Genomic DNA, 19,624 nt, shown 5'->3' with positions numbered 1-19,624 from the left:
GTTCATTTTATAAAAGTCAGATTTAAGTGGGACATATAGACTAGATGAGAAATATTTTATTAAAAAATTATGAAAAGGTTAAAATTTGAATTGTAAATCATTGGAAAACTATCAAATTACTGACAGTATTTTGGATCATGTGTTAAGATGTTTACTTTTGAAGGTAGGGTATGTTCTAGTCCTAAGAACTCTTTGTATACATCATATATTATCTGTTGGGGGTTTGATCTTTGAGTAATATAATCCTGCAAGTGTAATCTTTTTTTTTTACCTGAGTAATTAATTTGTTCTCATTAACCTACTCCATACCCCCCAATTTGACCAGATTTTCTTAGTATTTTATTGAGACAAGGTTTTTTTTTCTTTCCAGATTTATACCACTTTTGGGGTATGATGCCTCTTTAGACTTAGATTTTTGTTTAACTCTATCATTTACATTGTATTTACAACTATTTACATAGCTTTATATTGTATTGGATATTAAAAGTAAGTACAGGGATCTAATAGACAGCATAGGGAACATAGTCAATAATATTGTAATAACTTTGTATGGTGACAGATGGTAACTAGACTTACCATGGTGATCATTTTGTAGTATATAAAAATATTAAATCACTAGGTTGTATACCTGAAATTAATATACAGTTGACCTTGAACAACACGGGTTTGAACTGCACAGGTCCACTTATACACGAAGTTTTTTCAATAAATATACAGTCAGCCCTCTATATTCATGGGTTTTGCATCCTGGGATTCAGCCTACCATGGATGGAAATTTCCTTGAGCATCTGAGAATTCTAGTATATGGGGGACTTTTGAACCAATCCCCAGCAGATACTGAGGGATGACTGTAAATCAATTATAGTGCAATAAAAATAAAGTACAGGAGGATTGTGTAGGTTATGCAGATACTATGCCATTTTAGATTAGGGACTTGAGCATCCACAGATTTTGGTATCTGCAGCAGGTTGAGGAGGTGGGGTGCAGAATAAATCCCCTGCAGATACTGAGGGATGACTGTATAGCCTGATGCTGTGATTCAGGGAGTTTTTCAAACAGAGGCCCATTTTAAAGATTCTGATTGAATTGGGTTAGGGTACCAATTAACCTGAGAATCAGGACTATTAAAAGCTCCTCAGGTGAGTCTAATAGTGTGGCCAAAATTGAGAATCAAATAGATGATTAAGAACCCAGGCTCTTGGCAATCCGCATAACTGTTCTCTCCCCAATTTCCTCTTCTGTAAAATGGGGAAAACAATAGAGCCCATTCCATAGGCTATGAAGGGATTAAGTGAGGTGATATATGTAAAGCACTCAGATCTTTGTCTAGCGCACGAGTGCTAGATATCTGTTGGCCTTGTTGTTTGGTAGATTACAAATCAATTGTTAAAATAGCTAATCTTTATTAAACATTTGTGCTACACATCATTCTAAGTGTTTAATTATTGTTTCATTGAACCTTTCCCACCATGTGAGGGAGATACTGTTGTTATTCCCTTTTTACAAATGAAGAAACTGAGGCACAGAACTTTTAGTAATTCTCCCAAGGCCTAAAATTCCCAAGGATTTTCCAAAGATTAAATCTCACGTGGTCTGAATTAATAGTAAGAACCATAAATCAAATTACAAAATAAAATGTGCTCTGCTAAGTACTAGACAGTTAAATATTTCAAATGCAATAACATAAATGATTTAATATCAAAACAGCTCCTGAGTGCACCAATTACCAAATCTGTATATAAACACCTTATCTCCCTTCTATTTCTTGCCTTGATATAAGAATTTTCAGACTACTACTGGCTTTTGACAAACATTTTATTTCCAGACAGTTGACTCTATGTACTTACCATATTTCCACCACTTTCTCTTCCTTCTGTTATGTTACTAGAGATATGTGCATGAAAATATTCAGCTCATATGAAATCTTATTTATTTCTTACCTTTCTCTTACCTATCTTCTGGGGACATAATGATTTCTACAGATGTGAAATTCCAAACAGAGGGCAATTTCTTCAAGTTGATAACAATACAAAAAACATTTGCAATAAAGTTTTTCCGCAAATGTTCACCCTCATGTTGAAAGAAAGGATAGTTTCATGGAGTTGTTACTGAATTGGTCATATGGAACGCCTCTTGTGCCCTAGCCCAGCTGAGGCCCCGTGCCTTGGCCAGGAAAGTTCGTTTTCCCATCTGGATTCATATAACCAATAACAAAGTCAATACTGAGGCGCCAAGAGCACAGTCTTTATTCAATGGCCAAAGAATGGGGAAACGGGAGCTTGGTTCGCAAATCAGCTTCTCACTGAGGGGATGATTAAGGGAAGATTTTAAGGGCAAGGTTAATGAGGGGGAGGCATATGCATTGATTTCCTGGGAATAGTTTTCCTGGAACCGGGGTGCCACCTCTTTTCTGCCCTTGTATGGGCCTTTGGCATCTGGATCAGAAGTGGGCTGAACCATCATGGTTGGAAGAGGGGCAGGGGAGATCTTAATATTCCAATGAGATGGTAATGAGCTGCCGGGCAACTTTGTCCCACTTTTGGAGCTGAACCAGCTTGCACCAGTTTCCTTGTGGTTAGACTCTCTCATTCCGTGCTGTGAACACGGCTAGAGGATATGGTTAGTTGTGGTTTTCTGTAAGTTCACCTGGAGGGAGGGGCAGGGATAGGGTTCTGAGGCAACAGAGTAGACGAGCAGATGTTTGTCAAATTTTCTAGTGAATATGCTATTACAACTGCTATAGGCTTATTTTCCAGGGTCTAAATAATTTATTTAAATTTTCCTGTGTTTCAGTTATAGGGAGAGCCTTCATTCCCTTCATTTCAGATTGAGTTTAGAGTGTTTTCTTATGACCTTTTAGTTTATTGGTTGTATCTCTGGCTAACAGTCTCCTTTCCATAGCAGTAATGACTCATGACAATTTCACTCTTCTTTGGCCTTCGGTGATCACACTTCCAAAGTCCCTATTTCAACAAATTTAAAGGATATTTAAAGCTTTCTGGTGCTCTTTGGGTTAGAGTTGGTCCTTGAATGTTGTACTTTTGACTTCGGTACACTTGGCACATCCATATTCTTTATTGAAGCTCTTTTTGGCTCTGATTTGACTTTTATATATTGGCTCATGCAGGATGGCACCAACTGTGGAATCAGTTGTTCAGTTTCAGCTGTGTTGCTTAAACTTTATTTGCGTTTATTGCATCTTGTCTTTGTTTTACTAAAATGGGAGGGAATGGAAAAAAATCAAACAGCTAATATTAATGGTAGTATGATAGAAATAAAGAATGAAAACATTTGGCATCATGATTGTGGTAGATTTTAGCCTCAGTCTTATTCAATTATGAAAAAAACAAAATTAAAGAAACTATCAGAAATGCTGGAAATCTATCATGAATAAGCAAGAAAAGTTTATAGGGATTGCAGACCGCTCTTTATTCCATATGGCACAGAGCCCTTCCTACCTGCTTCTAATCATGCAGTTTCTTTGGACATTTGCACTTTTGGTATGTACACATTTTCAGGAAAAAACACCTAGAATGGTGTTCAGCTCTTAATTAAAGTTTATTGACTTTAGTTGACTGTTGCCATAAGCTGTCTGTAAGAAAAAGCCTTAGAATTTATTATGCAGAACAACTCAATGGGTATTTATTAATCAACAGATATGTGTCCAAAACCAGGATCTCCAGCCTCCAAAGTGTGAATGGACAGTTAAGAGTGGCCAGGTAGGGCTTCCCTGGTGGTGCAGTGATTGGGAGTCCGCCTGCCAATGCAGGGGACATGGGTTCAAGCCCTGGTCCAGGAAGATCCCACATGCCGCAGAGCAACTAGGCCTGTGCACCACACTACTGAGCCTGCGCTCTAGAGCCCGTGAGCCACAGCTACTGAGCCCACGTGCCACAACTACTGAAGCCTGCATGCCTAGAGCCCGTGCTCCACAACAAGAGAAGTCACAGCAATGAGAAGCCCGTCAACACAACTAGAGAAAGCCTGTGCGCAGCGACGAAGACCCAACGCAGCCAAAAATAAATAAATAAAATAAATAAATTTTTAAAAAAAGCAGTGCCAGGTAGTTTATTATTGGACATTCTAGATCAGGGATCTCTTTCTCAAAGCTGTCACTTCAATACCCTTTGCTACCATTCCACACTGCCTTTCAGTCGTTCTAGTGAGGATGCTACAGGGAGGACAAATATTTCCCATGCTGAAACAAATGCTATCATTTTCTCTCAATCTTTCTACAGTACTTGGGAAACAAAAAACTAGAAATATTTCCACCAAACTACAAACTGATTTCATATGTCACTAAAGCTTTCTGCCTTTTTCCATCAAGGTGACATGGGATCATAAGAGAATTCTAGCCATACACAAAATCACAAAGCAACAGATTATCAAAAATCGCACTGCTGTTAATATTTTTATATCCTTCCAGATATATCTATTTGTATGTATGCATATAGAAACAGATGTGTGTAGAGATAGGTATATATAGATATATTTTTTAAATTAAGTTTTTTCACTTGAATTTGGCAGAGAGAAAAAAGCATTTGAAATGGAAAAAAAAAACTAATGAACCTTAGATTTTTTCCTTCCAAAAAAAGATTCATTCCTCTAAGTTTTCTATATGAATAAGAAAAGAATATTAATTGGTTGGGATCTCTGTGATCTTTAGCATCAGTGTCTTCTCTACTCTGAAGGAAAGGTGATTAGCGTTCTTACACTTTTACTTCTCCACCTCACGTCATACTAGTTTGTGTTAGTTATAATATTTAAACTGTTAGAATTTATAAAATTTACCATCTGTTCTGCAACCACAATTCCCCAGATGTTCAGTCATAGCAAAACATTTACTAGATTTAATGGTCATCACCACCCCTATTAGGCATTTTCATTATTTTTATTGATCGCCTGGTTTGCTGGATTCCATCCTTTTTTTTTTTTCTAAAAGAATTCATGGGTACTATATTTCTAGCATTCTAGAATGTTTGAGATGTCTGTCTGTTGTCTTTATATTTGAATGACACCTTGAATGGGTAGAATATTCCTGAGTGAGATTTTTTTCTCCTTTCAGAAATGTGTCCCTAACAACTTTATTTTCTGTCATTGAATGTGGTTGTAGGGGAGTCTGAGGCCAGTCTGATTTCTCTTGTTAGTGATTTGCTTCCCTTGCCTGTATACTTAGAGAAATTTGTCCTTTATTCATGAAGTTTGATAACTTAACCTGGTCTATTTCCCAGTGTTTCTCGCTACTAACATTTTGCTGTTGTTGTTATCACATGCTCTGATGAGGTGCTCACTAAATTCTTGATCTCAGGGGAGATTTCCTGTAATATATACACACATAGGTATTTATCCCCAATTTATATCATCTTTTTTCTAATTGCTTTAATCTGTATCATTTTTCTCTGCATATATGTTCGGCCTTTTATCTATAACATTAATTACACTTTCAGACACCCCAGTCTCTAAAATTTTTTTTCTTGTTTATTCTGATAGGCTTACTTTAAACATTTCCTTAGCTTTGCTGTCTGACTTTTTGTGTAATTCTGTGGTTAAAGTCAAGTCATCTTTGATCTCTTTTTATTTTTTAAAATTTATTTTTAAATTTATTTTATTTTATTTTTGGCTGCATTGTGTCTTCATTGCTGCACGCAGGCTTTTCTCTAGTTGCAGCGAGCGGGGCCTACTCTTCATTGCGGTGCTCGGGCTTCTCATTGCAGTGGAGTCTCTTGTAGTGGGGCACAGGCTCTAGACGTGCAGGCTTCAGTAGTTGTGGTATGTGGGCTCAGTAGTTGTGGCTCACGGGCTTTAGAGCACAGGCTCAGTAGTTGTGGTGACGGGCTTAGTTGCTCCATGGCATGTGGGATTTTCCTGGACCAGGGGTTGAACCCGTGTCCCCTGCATTGGCAGGTGGATTCTTAATGACTGCGCCAACAGGGAAGCCCCCGATCTCTTTTTAAACTTTGTAAAAATCTTCGTCTCATTCTTTTAAAGTTCATCTAGAATTTTAAGCATTGCTTAAATTTACTTCCTTTCCTTGGGCTATGTTTTTCCTCAACTGTCTTTATCCGTATTTTGTTCATTATATTTCCCTTTCTCCTTTCTTTCCTCCTGTCTCCCTTCTTTCATTTTTCCCTTCTCCTCCTTATTCTTATCTTTTTTCGAGTTCTTTATTTTATTTTTATTTTTTTGTGGTGCGTGGGCCTCTCACCACTGTGGCCTCTACTGTTGCGGAGCACGGGCTCCGGACACACAGGCTCAGCGGCCATGGCTTACGGGCCCAGCTGCTCCGCAGCATGTGGGATCTTCCCGGACTGGGGCACAAACCCGTGTCCCCTGCATCAGCAGGCAGACTCTCAACCACTGTGCCACCAGGGAAGCCCTCGAGTTCTTTTTTTTAATTGAAGTATTGTTGATTTACAGTATTAGTTTCAAGTGTACAACATAATGAATCGAAACTTTTATAGATTATATTCCATTTAAAGTTATTATAAAATATTGGTTATATTCCCTGTACTATACATTACATCCCTTATTTTATACCTACTAGTTGTAGCTCTTAATCCCCTCCCCCATCTTGCCCCTCCCCCACCCCCTTCCCACTGGTAACCAATTGTTTGTTTTCTGTATCTGAGTCTGTTTGTTTTTGTTATATTCATTCATTTTTTTAAAAATTTAGACCCCATATATAAGTGAAAACATGCATATTTGTCTTTCTCTGTCTGACTTCACTAAGTGTAATACCCACCATGTCCATCCATGTTTTTTTATGGCTGAGTAATATTCCATCCTGTGTATGTGTGTGTGTATACACAGATATAGGTGTGTATGTGTGTATGTGTGTATATATATATATATATATATATTATTATACACCAAATCTTTTTTAGCCATTCATCTCTTAATGGACACTTAGGCTACTTCCGTATCTTTGCTATTGTAAATAATACTATTATAAACATTGGGGTGTATGTATCTTTTTGAATTATTGTTTTCATTCTCTTCAAATATATACCCAGGAGTGGAATTGCTGGGTCATATGGTAGTTCTATTTTTAGTTTTTTGAGAAACCTCTATACTGTTTTCCATAGTGGCTGCGCCAATTTACATTGCCACCAGCAGTGCACCAGGGTAGTCTTTACTCTGCATCCTCATCAACACTTCTTACTTCTTGTCTTTTTAATAATAGCCATTCTGATGGGTGTGAGGTGATATCTCACTGCGGTTTTGATTTGCATTTCCCTGATGATTAGTGATGTTGAACATATTTTCATGTGCCTGTTGGCCAACTGTATGTCATTTGGAAAAACGTCTATTCAGATCTTCTGCTCAAAGTGGATTAAAGACACAAGTCTGAGACCAGAAACCACAAAACTGCTAGAAGAAAACATAAGCAGTACACTCTGACATAAATAAGTCTTAGCAATATTTTTTTGGATCTGTCTCCTCAGGCAAGGGAAACAAAAGCAAAAATAAATAAATGGGACCTAATATAAAAGCTTTTCCAGAGCAAAGGAAACCATCAACAAAACAGACAAGCTACTGAATAGGAGAAGATATTTGCAAATGATATGTCTGATAAGGGGTTAATATCCAAAATATATAAAGAGCTCATCCAACTCAATAAAAAAAAAAACCTGATTAAAAATGTGCAGAAGACTTTGTTCTTTCTCTTTTTTCCTCCCTCCCTCACCAACCCTTACCAAACTCCATTTCTCATCTCTGCATCCAGGTCTAGTATGTTTGTATGATTGTCATGTTCTGTCTTATCAAGCTTTACCATGGATATCTCCAGATCTTCAGTTTTCCCTGATGTAGTTTGGGTAAATTTACCATAATTGCTTTCTACCTTTTTTAAGGATCAGTTTGTCTTTGGCCCACTGAATGTGCTTGCCCGTGTGCTTTCTCTCATATACATATGAGAGATACTATATATTTCCTATTAGTTGTATTTCTCCAGAGAACCCTGACTTAAGACAGATGTATAACATAAAGCTTAGGCATTAACTAAGTACATTTCTATTCTCTAGGATACTTTGTCCTAATCTTTGGTAATGGGTTCCTTAAGACTATGACTATTTTCTACTATTTTTCCCCCTACTGTACCTGATGCAGCATTGGGGCCTCTAAGAAAAGAGATGCAAATTCAAAAAGATTATTAAAACAAAAATTGATGTTCTTAGAAGTATTCCCTTTGTTTTTATTCTAGATTTCTAAAGGAGTGGGCCCGTATGATAAGAGAAACCTTTTTTAAAGGTAAGAGAAACCTTTTTTAAATCTTTTTGCTCTCTACCTTCAAGCAAATTTTATCAGTGCTGATATTTTAGTCTTGAAGGATTATTAGGAATATGTTTTCAAAAGCTGAGTAGTGCTTTCCTTATAGAGGAAATAGCATGTGTGAAATCAGTGGTAAAATAGAGCCAGTTGTGACGAGGCCAAGAGAAATAATTCTTAGGCTGGATTGGCGGCCACTTGCACCCGAATCTCCCAGAGTGAATGTTAAAAATGCAAATTTGGGGGCCCTATTTTAGACCTATGCAGTCATCATAGCAGAGCATGCTGCCTAGGGTTTTACATAAAAACAAAGGAGATTCACACGAGAGTAGGTATTACTCAGTTGCTCAAGTTTGGGAACAATTGCATTAGAATTCTGAGATTGTATAGAGTAATTTGGAAGGAGCTTGATTATGAAGAGCTCAGTTTGCCATGGTAAAGAATGTTCAACTTGTCCTGTGGGCTATGGAAATCCACGGAGGGGTCTCAACAGATAAGAGATTCTCATCAAATTTGCCTTTTGAAAAGCAGGATGTACAGACAAGGGCTGGAGGGTTCTCTCATAAGGCTTTTGGTACTTTGATGTTTTTGTTTCCTTCTATTTTATTTTAAAAATAGGTATAATGTTAAAATATGTATTATATATTTTTTATAAACCTTGTCAAGTTATCCTGATTTCAAGTGGTGCAACAGACATGGGACAAGAGATAAGTAGGCTTGAATAGGTGAGGAGCAGAGAGCAGAATCTCAGGCAAGACAAAGAATTATCAAAGATAGTTTCTAAACTAGTTTAACATCCCCACTACAATGAAAGAAGATCCATCTTATATGTGAAGAAATATTTTGGGAATGGTATATGTGAAAAAGAAAGTCAGAAGTTACAGACTGGGAACAAAGGGTTGCCAAATTAAAGTCAAGAAATCTTCTGAAACTTAGTACCAAACACGAGCAGGGGATTATAGGAAAAAAGAAGAAAAAACCTTATTGGATCCCACATACCTAGTGTTACTTTTGCTAATGAGCAGTTGATCTAATTCCTTCAAATGCTACTTATATTTGTTTCTCTGCAAGCCGAAGAGGAGTTCATCAAAGCTCTAGCAGGAATAGTCTTGGGGGCAATCAAGCTAGAAAAGGATGAACACTCCTTTGCAAGGAGTTATGAAGTTAGTGTGTCTGTGAGATAATAAGACAAGATGTAAAACCATGCTTTTCACCCTCATCTAAACAAAATGTGTTGCTATCACATTAATTATGTACTTGTATTCTTGACGGAGAGGGCATGTCAGGAAAGAGTGTGTTTGGATTAGTAATGACCATTCATAATCCACTTGAACCTATCTTCATAAAGTTAACTACGTCTTTAGATGTCAAATGCAATTCTTTTCTTTTTCTACAACCAAAAGTCAGCTTACTTCTCTAGGCTATTAGCTCTAGCACAATCAGTGCCACTGATTGGATGGGATTTCTTTGTATTTCCTCTCCCTAAGAAACAATTGATTAATTGTTGGTATGATCTATTTTCTGTTATTTTTCTAAATCATCTTAGAAATCTCTTTTGCCAAATATTTAGGTATTGCAGGATTTACTAAATTTACAGAGATAGTCTCCTAACAGTAAAACACTTGAATCAGCAATTCAAATACTAAACCATATTTATCAGGTATGCTTGAAAAATCTAACTTCCAGCTATAGTCAAAATTTAGCAACTAACTCCAGACATTAATGTACAAAAGAAAGTTATCAGTGACAGTAAAGAAAGAAATACATGAGCTTGAAGGTTGGAAACTAAAACTAAATCTAAAAACGTGTGGTGTTTGTGAAATTTCTTTATCGTAGAAGGGAGCTCTCTAGGTAGTTGCAATTTGAAAACTGACATTTCACCTTATACAGAAGAATTATAGTAGAGCTAACTCCAAAAATTCTTGGTAGAAAGAATGGAAAATGGCACAAAATTATGTGCATGTTCATTACTTTGAGTATTATTTTGAATTTAATATAAAAATGACAATAGATTGTAAGTAATAAAGCAGTCAAATATAGCAGTGACTTTTTTGACAAAGAAACAGTTTCAGCACTAGAAGCATATTTATTAAAAATATATGCTACATTTGGAAGTAGAGTGAAATGTGGAAAATGCTTCCCTGTGTGAGCTGGTGAAGTCTAATTCATATCGAGTCCCCATCTTCCTTCACGTTGCACTGAACTGGTAGAGATGTATTCCCAGTCCCAATGTAGCTTACACTTAACACACTCCATAACTGAGTCTTGATTCGTTTCTTTGTAGGATTACTTATAATTGCAGAGGGACTCAGTCATTTTGTGGAGACCTAAACAAGAAACCATGCATCCGATTGAATTAAGCAAAATGTGCAATGGCAAGAAAATTAAGTGTAAGAGTTAAACAAAAAAATGGATAGAACATTTTATTAATGCTGTGCATGCACTCTGGGTTTAGGTCATTGTACAAATGACAAACTTAATGAGTAACACCATAAACGTATGAGAAAATAGAATAATTGGCTGCTGGAAGATAGCTTTCCCTGGTATATATCCACATCTTTGGGCTTAAAATTGAATTTTTCTAAGAAAGACTGCATTTTGAAGTGAAAGCAACATCTTTATCATCCAATGCATGAGATGTTGCATTCACTGTGTGAAATTCTATGTGTCTGTTGGAGGTCAAGACTGGCACTCTATGCGCATAAGTTTGAGCAATCAGTCTTGAGAACAATGCCTCTTTTCTGTGATTCCTGCCATCTGCTTTCAGTGGTAAGGTGTTCTGCAACTTTCTTCCTTTCTCACCAACCTGAGAAGAAAATAAGGCTTTAAGTTAACACTTCCTGCTCCTTCTTAACCAGTCTACTTAAAGCCACAGATGGAATGAGTATCTTTTTACTTGTTCATTTAGCATATGTTTATCGATGTACCATGGATGATGTTCTGTGCTGGGAACTAGGGTCACTGACATGAAAGGCTGCCTCAAGTTCTCACAGGATCTAAGAGCACGAAGGAAGCTCATGGAACCAGCTTCAACCTGGACTGCAGGTGTGGTCACCTTTGTTGAGGCCAAGTGATGATGCAGCCATTTGACTTTATTTTGCTTTTGTTTGTTCCTTGAATACAGCTTTATCTAATCCCATTTTTGTGGAATCACTCTTTAAGGCTAAGTTGGAGTCACTAGAAAGTATAAGACTGCCCAGACCCTACACAAAAGATAAAATGCACCATGTGAGGAGTCAGATAATACAAGTCACAGGAATGCATGTAAAGCTATCTGACCTGGTGCAGTTCTGATGGAGACATTCCATTCTTTTTCTATTATTTATTTTACTAGGCAATCAGCATTGCATGTTTAGCTGAATTAATTTATATTTTTCAGGTAAACAAAAGCCAATATAGTCCTAAGCATAATTGAATAATTGTATTAGATTCTTTTTCCAGTAAAAAAAAAAAAAAAAAAACAACACACACAAAACTGGACATCACAATAAGGTAATTCTTTTCAGATGTTGACCAATAGGCCACAAAGAAATGTGAACCTTGAGAGAAGGCAAATGCTGGATGAGAGCACCACATTTTCTTGTTCTCTCCTTGGGGACATTTTCTAGCACTGTCCAATATGGTACCCACTAACCATATGTGATAATTAAAGTTAAAATTAATTAAAATTAAAATTATAAATCCAGTTCTTCAAACAGGTCACATTGCTAGTGCTCAATAACTATATGGGTAGTAGTTTCCATATTGAACAGTGTAGATATAGAATATTTTCATCACAGAAAGTTCTTTTGGGCAGTAGTATTCTAGCCATTGACACAGGGAGTTGAAGTCTAAGCAGAACACAGGATTCACTTTTAAAGTGCAAGGTAGTAAGTTCTAGGGTAGTATTTGTCGAGCATTGTACAGAAAGAAGAGAGCTGGGTAGAGAGGGACCCCCAGATGTATGCATGAGGGAGAATTGCTCGAGGACTGGGCTGTGCTGAACATACACAGAGCAAGACTCCATGAAGAATGTGAACAGAGACACCAGAGGTCCTACAGTGCTGGGAGACCTTAGAATTATAGCCCAACCAGGTTCTTGGTGAGAACCTCAGGCATTCAGTTGAGGCTATAGAAAATCACCACTTTGAGAGTAAGGACCACAGTCTACAGTAGGGGCTATGCTCTCAGGACTAAGGACATAATCAATATAGATCCATATTAATAAAGAATAAAAAAATCTGACATGCTAAACACTTTAGGTGTGAAGGGTAGCGATGTTTGCAACTCACTTTGAAAAGCATCAAAATGTATGAATAGATGAATATATGTAATCAAATGAACATAGCAAAGTGATGACAATTGTAGAATCTCGAAGGTGGTTTATGAGTTTTCTTTGTGTAATTCTTAAGCTTTGTATATGTGAAATTTCCATAATTGCTGAGGAAAGACAAAAGCATGAAAGGATGAAAATGATTTGCTAGGAATGTAGCTGTCTGACTGAAACACAATACGGTCTGAATGAAGACCATTATGACCCAGATGCCCCCAATGTATTATCCATATTACCAAGTATACAATAAAAACTGGTAAGCATGTGAAGAAGCAGGAAAATATGACAAACAGTCATCAATATAGATAGACCATCTGATGGGATTAGAAAACTAGGAATCTACAAAACCCATTGTAAGTGTGTTTAAGGAATTCAAGGAAAAGAAACTAGAAAAAACAAAATCTCTATTAGTATTAGTAGGGGAATGAGTAAACAGATTGTGGTATATTCATAGAATAGCACTACATGTAACAAAAAGGATAAACTACTGACAGACGTTCTTGAGACTTCTCTGTGGGGTTATATTGGGGAGAAGGGTTATTCAAACAGGAGCACATAATGTGTGAATCCATTTATATTAAATTTGTGAACAGGCAAAAGTAAGCCATTGTGATGATAAAAACAATGCTTTTCTTTGGAGGGTAGAGATTGAGAGGAAGGGCTATGAGGGAACTTTCTGGGATGATGAAATATTCCACATGCTCTTTGCAGAATTATTGGTTATGTAGGTTTATACATTTGTCAGAACCATCAAATTGTGCACTTAATATTTGTGATTGTCACTATATGTAAATTCTGTCATAAAGTGAAACCACATATGCATGTATATGCTAATAACGTCAGGTAGAAAAATTGATTTTTTCTTGATTTATTTAGGTAATCTTTTCAATATTCAAATTCAATGGCATTTCTTATCTAGTATTTCTTTTTAAATATGCTACATCATAACTGACAAAGTGATCTATGCAAGGAGATCCATATTGATATAACAGTGATGTTGACATTACTGTACCCTTACTATATGCCTATGGAAAGTACTAATAACATTACATGCATTATATCCTTTAGTCCCTTCCAACTTTATAAAATATATTCTCATCTTACAGATTAAGAGACTGAGGTAAAGATGTTGTTCAGCATCACACAGCTAATAAAACAATGATGCTGATATGAAATCCCCAGTTTTCTGATCCTCAAACCCATACTCTTAACCTAGTAATTTCATGTTTTCATTTTTTATATGTACCCCTTCAATGAGGCTGAATTTACTTTGTATGGAATGAAGTGAGGATTTTATATTTCTGTAGGAGAACTAGATTTTTCATCCAACTTTCACATCCTGTTGATTTTTTAAACACTGAGGACCCCAGGTGACTTCCTTTTTTCTTGGTAGCAGGACTACAACTAGTGTCTACACTGAGTGAAGACAACATAATAAGAATTCAGTTAAAGGTTGGTTATAGTAATAATGATATAAAACTATCAAAAACAGGCTTTTGGGTAGTGGTAAGCATGCACCTTTACTCAGAAGCTATTTTTCTGTTTTTAAGAGCTATCTCAATGTGATGGGATCTGCACATTTTATTATTATACGATTCCATTAGATGAAATTATGGTCAAATAAAACTGCTATGTCTTGTTTTCTTAATTGGAGGTCAATTTTCTTTAAGTATTTTAGTACTTAGGAAAGATAAGTTCTTTTGCTTATCTGGCCATAATCTTTTGCTCTGGCCATAAATCTTTTCTCTTTCAGTTTTCTCTAAAAAGTTATTGTATTTGTAACTGGAATACCTTTGGGTGATAAATTAGTCTCAACTTCTTACCTTTTTCCAAGATTCTGACAGAAAGTGAATGTTTCTAAAGATGTGCTTCAAGCTCTTTGAGACTTAGTTCATCTAGAAAATGTCCTAAGTAGAACATGCACCTGTTGGTAAACACAGTCTACCAATCTGACTTTCTTCCACTAGTCACACAATCTTGGTATATACAAAGTAGCTAAATATTTGCTTAAAAATCAAATGCTTAAGCTATGGGAGCATCTGTAAAGAGTAGGAAGATTTTGAAAATTTTTCTCAAGGAAACCTTTATTCAAATTCTGTACCTTTTTCCTGATATTACGTTGAGAAAATTATTTTATCTTTTGGAGCCTCAGTTTCTTTATTTGAGAAATGGGAACCAGCATTACAGGGTTTTGTCAGGATTAAATCACATAAAATATGTGATACATTTGATGGCAAATGAATGTTACCATACGTTAAAATATGCCATGATGTTTTATTACTAAAGAAGCAGAAGGAACAGTGTTTAAGAATATGAAATTCAATCTGGAAACAGGCAATAAACAAGTTATGTTTATCAAAAGCTAATGACAACTTCTGTACTTCTTCATGTAATAAGTGTCAAATTCTCGCTTTAGCTTTCAGAACTCACTGTACTTTACACGCACTTTATGTATCTACCTTTTTTTCCCGTACCCAAAGACTCCAGCTGTCTGCCATTCTGTTCAAACCTGAAGTTTTCCCCAGGTTTCTTTTATTCATTCATTTACTCAAAATGACTAATTAACTCATTGACTTATTCATCCATCTGGTCATCAAAGCATCTGTTATAATCCAGCAACTCCACTAAGCAATATGGATAAAAACAGTGAAAAAGATAAAACCAATTCCTGTTTTTATGGAACTTACACTACTAAGAATGAAAAGAGATAGCTTGACTCTATTTAATTATGTAAGTATTTGCCATGAGGGAGAAATTCCGGATGTTATGATTACAAACACCAAAGGGAATTTGCGTACTATCAGGACTGGCTACAGAACTTGCAGAGACCTATGCAAAATGAAAATGCAGGGCACCTTGTTCAAAAACCAATAAGAATTTGAGGGTAGTGACAGACCAAGCATAGGACTCTTGGCAGCTACACAGGTTGCATGCCCATGAAACCAGCTCTGCATACTATGGAGGAGCAAGGAAGGATTTCTTGAGGCGGTGTTTATTTTACTGGAGATGTGAGGATGAGCGTGTGTTAAGTAGACAATTTTAGACTTGCGTTTTCATTTGCTATTCCCTGTGGGGCCTAATGTATTATTTCCTCAAGAGCCATCAGCCTCTTGTGTTTATGCCAAGGAATGATGCAACTCTTTCAGTCTTGGTTAGGATGTTGGTGGAAGAGGGATACAGTTATCTCTTGCCAGGTTAGTTTCATCTCCCATATGAATCAAAAAGCAAAAATTAAGGCCAGAACTTTGACTCATAATTTTTAAAAATCAAAATGTATCAATAATCCTTAGTCATTCTTAGATATTTATGGGAGGACCCTGGGCTAGGAATTTGGAGACCTGGGTTCTTGTCTTGAATCTGCCTCTGACAAGGTATTCTTTGGATCATAGCTTCCTAATCTGGGATAAAAGAAATATTTAAGTTTCCTATCAGTCTGAAGCTTTAAACTACTGACAATAGCTTTTTCTAATTTTGTTAAAAAATACAGTAGTTCATTTTATCTTGGTCTACTTTCTTGGAACATAAAGTCACAATGTTGGCTGAATCACTGACAGCATAAGTACAGCAATAGCTATCAAAGGCCGCCTTCCACACGCCATCTCTTTTCTTAAACAACCACATTAAATCCCTAAGGTGACCAGTGCTATTCCATTCTTCTGTTAGTTAAAGGTCACCTCTACTAGCAACCAATTTTTGTACTTCCCTAGGGTAGCTGCTTAAGACTACATTCACTGTCCATATTAACTTCTCTACTTCACCTGTTAAATATCAAGGTAATTAAAGATTTATAGAGACATTGAGTCACTTTATTCTCAAGAAGACATTTTATTTAGACCAAGAACTTTCAGACAGTATAGTTTCAGAAAGGTGAAACTAAAACACTTTGACTTCTGAAAACTTTCTTCCTTGTTAAGTTTATTAATGCATTTGGACAATTTTAATATGACATACATTTTCTATTAACCTCGATAGTTTATGCTGTGATAACAAAGAATCCCCAAATCTCAGACTTAAAACAACAAAAGGTTTATTTCCTTTAAAGTCCCCTGTAGATGCTCTGTGGTGACCTACATGGGAAGGAAATCCAAGGAAGAGGGGATATATGTATACATGTGGCTGATTCACTTTGCTCTACAGCAGAAACTAACAACACTGTAAAGCAACTATACTCCAATAAAAAAATAAAGTCCCCTGTAGGTATGGACAAATGTCCTCCATGACGTCGCTCAGCAGTACAGACTAACAGAATCTCTACCCACTATGTAGCTGTACCATCTAGATAATGGGAATTCCTTGATATAGCAGAGAGAAAAAGCACTTGAGGGTCTCTTGCTGAAATTATTTGACCTGAAAGCAACACGCATTATATTTGCTTATAAGCCATTGACTAAAAATAGATGTACAGTCCAGTCTGAATGCCTAGGTTCAGGGAAATGTAATCTTCTATGTGTTCAGAAGAAGTAGTAAACCTTGTCTCTCTAACATTTCCATACAATAAGAGGCTATTTATCAAAGAAAAGTCTCTTTTGTTTTTTTAGAAGTAAGTTTAGACTAAAGTATTTTAACCAAGATGGATTCCAGCATTTGAGACGAACAAGAACACACACATCAGTACTTCCAACTCTAAATTTGGTGTCTTTGGTTTAAGATCATGGTGTCTAATTTAGTTGTCATTATTTGTGTATGTTTTTCTATTTTTGTATTGCCATTATTCCTCCTTCATTATCTCAATGTTGATTGATTTCCTACTGTTTGTCAAGAGACCATAATTAAAGCATTATCCTGTTCTTCAAGGAGCTTACAATAATCTTTGAACATCATTTAGGCCCATAAATAAACATACTTCTCAAAATCACACATCCTAAAGGAGTCATATTCAGTTGTAGCCATACACAAATTGGCTTTTTGATAGCACGTCTTAAAATTTTTAGTTAGGCACAAATTATACTTTCCACACTTTACAGTATATGAATATATCATCTCAGATGAATATTTGCCAAGATATTAGAGCTAATTCAGAGATCTTGAATGAGAAAATAAGCTATTAGCATTATTCATAGGTAACTCTGCAACCCAGAGCCAAGAACAAGTAGGATAGTTTTATATCAGGGCAAAATTTCACAACTAGATATAATTCTGCCAATACTAAATGTGGTATCTGAAGCACATGAGGTACTTTTTGATTAGCAGTATAGACTCCTATCTCTTTAGGAAATCAGAAATATGGAATACAAGCTGTTTAGGGATTTGCGTGCAAACACATCTTTGCATTATTCAGTTTATTATTGTTTGAAATCTTACCTAAGCCAGCTGTAACTTGAAATAGGCTGTCTATGGGATGTATTAATGCACTTCCTCTCTGTTTGTTCTTTTATTGTGTATCTTCGTAATAGCTACCCTGGAGCAGGCACTTTTATAGGCATTCAATAGGCAATTGGAAATACAATTCCTAACTTTTTCGAACTTTCTGTCTATTGGAGGAAATAAAAATTTATAACATAGCATAGAAAGTTCTATGCTAGAGGTAGTAGAGGCTGCTGCAGAAGCTCAGAACAGGGAAACTTCTTCATGGAGAACAGGATGTGGGTGTGTGTACTTACGTGTGTGCATATGTGTAAGAGATGGTCATGGAATGCATATAACTCAGCCAAATTAATGCGGGGAAAGAGGAAGGTGTCCACAAGAAAAAACAACATGTGAGAGGCCTTGATGCATGAAAGAGTAGGACATGGTCAAAAACTGAGAGAAATTCAGTGAATATTGTAGAATGTGAAGGGAGGATTGCAAGATGGGAACACAGAAACAGAGGCAAGATCACAAAGGCTTTTTTTTTTTTTTAATATCTTTATTGGAGTATAATTGCTTTACAATGGTATGGTAGTTTCTGCTTTATAACAAAGTGAATCAGTTATACATATACATATGTTCCCATATCTCTTCCCTCTTGCGTCTCCCTCTCTCCCACCCTCCCTATCCCACCCCTCCAGGCGGTCACAAAGCACTGAGCTGATCTCCCTGTGCTATGCGGCTGCTTCCCGCTAGTAGCTATCTACCTTACGTTTGGTAGTGTATATATGTCCATGCCTCTATCTCGCTTTGTCACAGCTTACCCTTCGCCTCCCCATATCCTCAAGTCCATTCTCTAGTAGGTCTGTGTCTTTATTCCTGTCTTACCACTAGATTCTTCATGACATTTTTTTTTCTTAAATTCCATATATATGTGTTAGCATACGGTATTTGTCTTTCTCTTTTTGACTTATTTCACTCTGTATGACAGACTGTAGGTCTATCCACCTCATTACAAATTGCTCAATTTCGTTTCTTTTTATGGCTGAGTAATATTCCATTCTATATATGTGCCACATCTTCTTTATCCATTCTTCTGATGATGGACACTTAGGTTGTTTCCATCTCTGGGCTATTGTAAATAGAGCTGCAATGAACATTTTGGTACATGACTCTTTTTGAATTATGGTTTTCTCAGGGTATATGCCCAGTACTGGGATTGCTGGGTTGTATGGTAGTTCTATTTGTAGTTTTTTAAGGAACCTCCATACTGTTCTCCATAGTGGCTGTACCAATTCACATTCTCGCCAGCAGTGCAAGAGTGTTCCATTTTCTCCACACCCTCTCCAGCATTTATTGTTTCTAGATTTTTTGATGATGGCCATTCTGACTGGTGTGAGATTATATCTCATTGTAGTTTTGATTTGCATTTCTTTAATGATTAATGATGTTGAGCATTCTTTCATGTGTTTGTTGGCAGTCTGTATATCCTCTTTGGAGAAATGTCTATTTAGGTCTTCTGCCCATTTTTGGATTGGGTTGTTTGTTTTTTTGTTATTGAGCTGCATGAGCTGCTTGTAAATTTCCGAGATTAATCCTTTGTCAGTTGCTTCATTTGCAAATATTTTCTCCCATTCTACGGGTTGTCTTTTGGTCTTGTTTATGGTTTCCTTTGCTGTGCAAAAGCTTTGAAGTTTCATTAGGTCCCATTTGTTTATTTTTGTTTTTATTTCCATTTCTCTAGGAGGTGGGTCAAAA

The 19,624-nt window shown here is 36.4% G+C and overlaps 1 long non-coding RNA gene across 1 annotated transcript in view; it reads left to right on the top strand.

Moving 5' to 3' along the window:
• The window catches only part of LOC307189782, a 91,414-nt gene that overhangs the window by 9,738 nt on the left and 62,052 nt on the right, over positions 1-19,624 (top strand). The window contains exon 3 of the long non-coding RNA XR_013829314.1: positions 8,204-8,250. This is a non-coding gene — a long non-coding RNA (uncharacterized lncRNA). The remainder of the gene's footprint in view (positions 1-8,203; positions 8,251-19,624) is intronic.

The sequence above is a fragment of the Stenella coeruleoalba genome (genome assembly GCF_951394435.1).
Source record: "Stenella coeruleoalba genome assembly, chromosome: 8".
Lineage (NCBI taxonomy): Eukaryota > Metazoa > Chordata > Mammalia > Artiodactyla > Delphinidae > Stenella > Stenella coeruleoalba.
The sequence above is the reverse complement of the archived record's forward strand: the minus strand, read 5'-3'. Positions and strand labels throughout refer to the sequence as shown.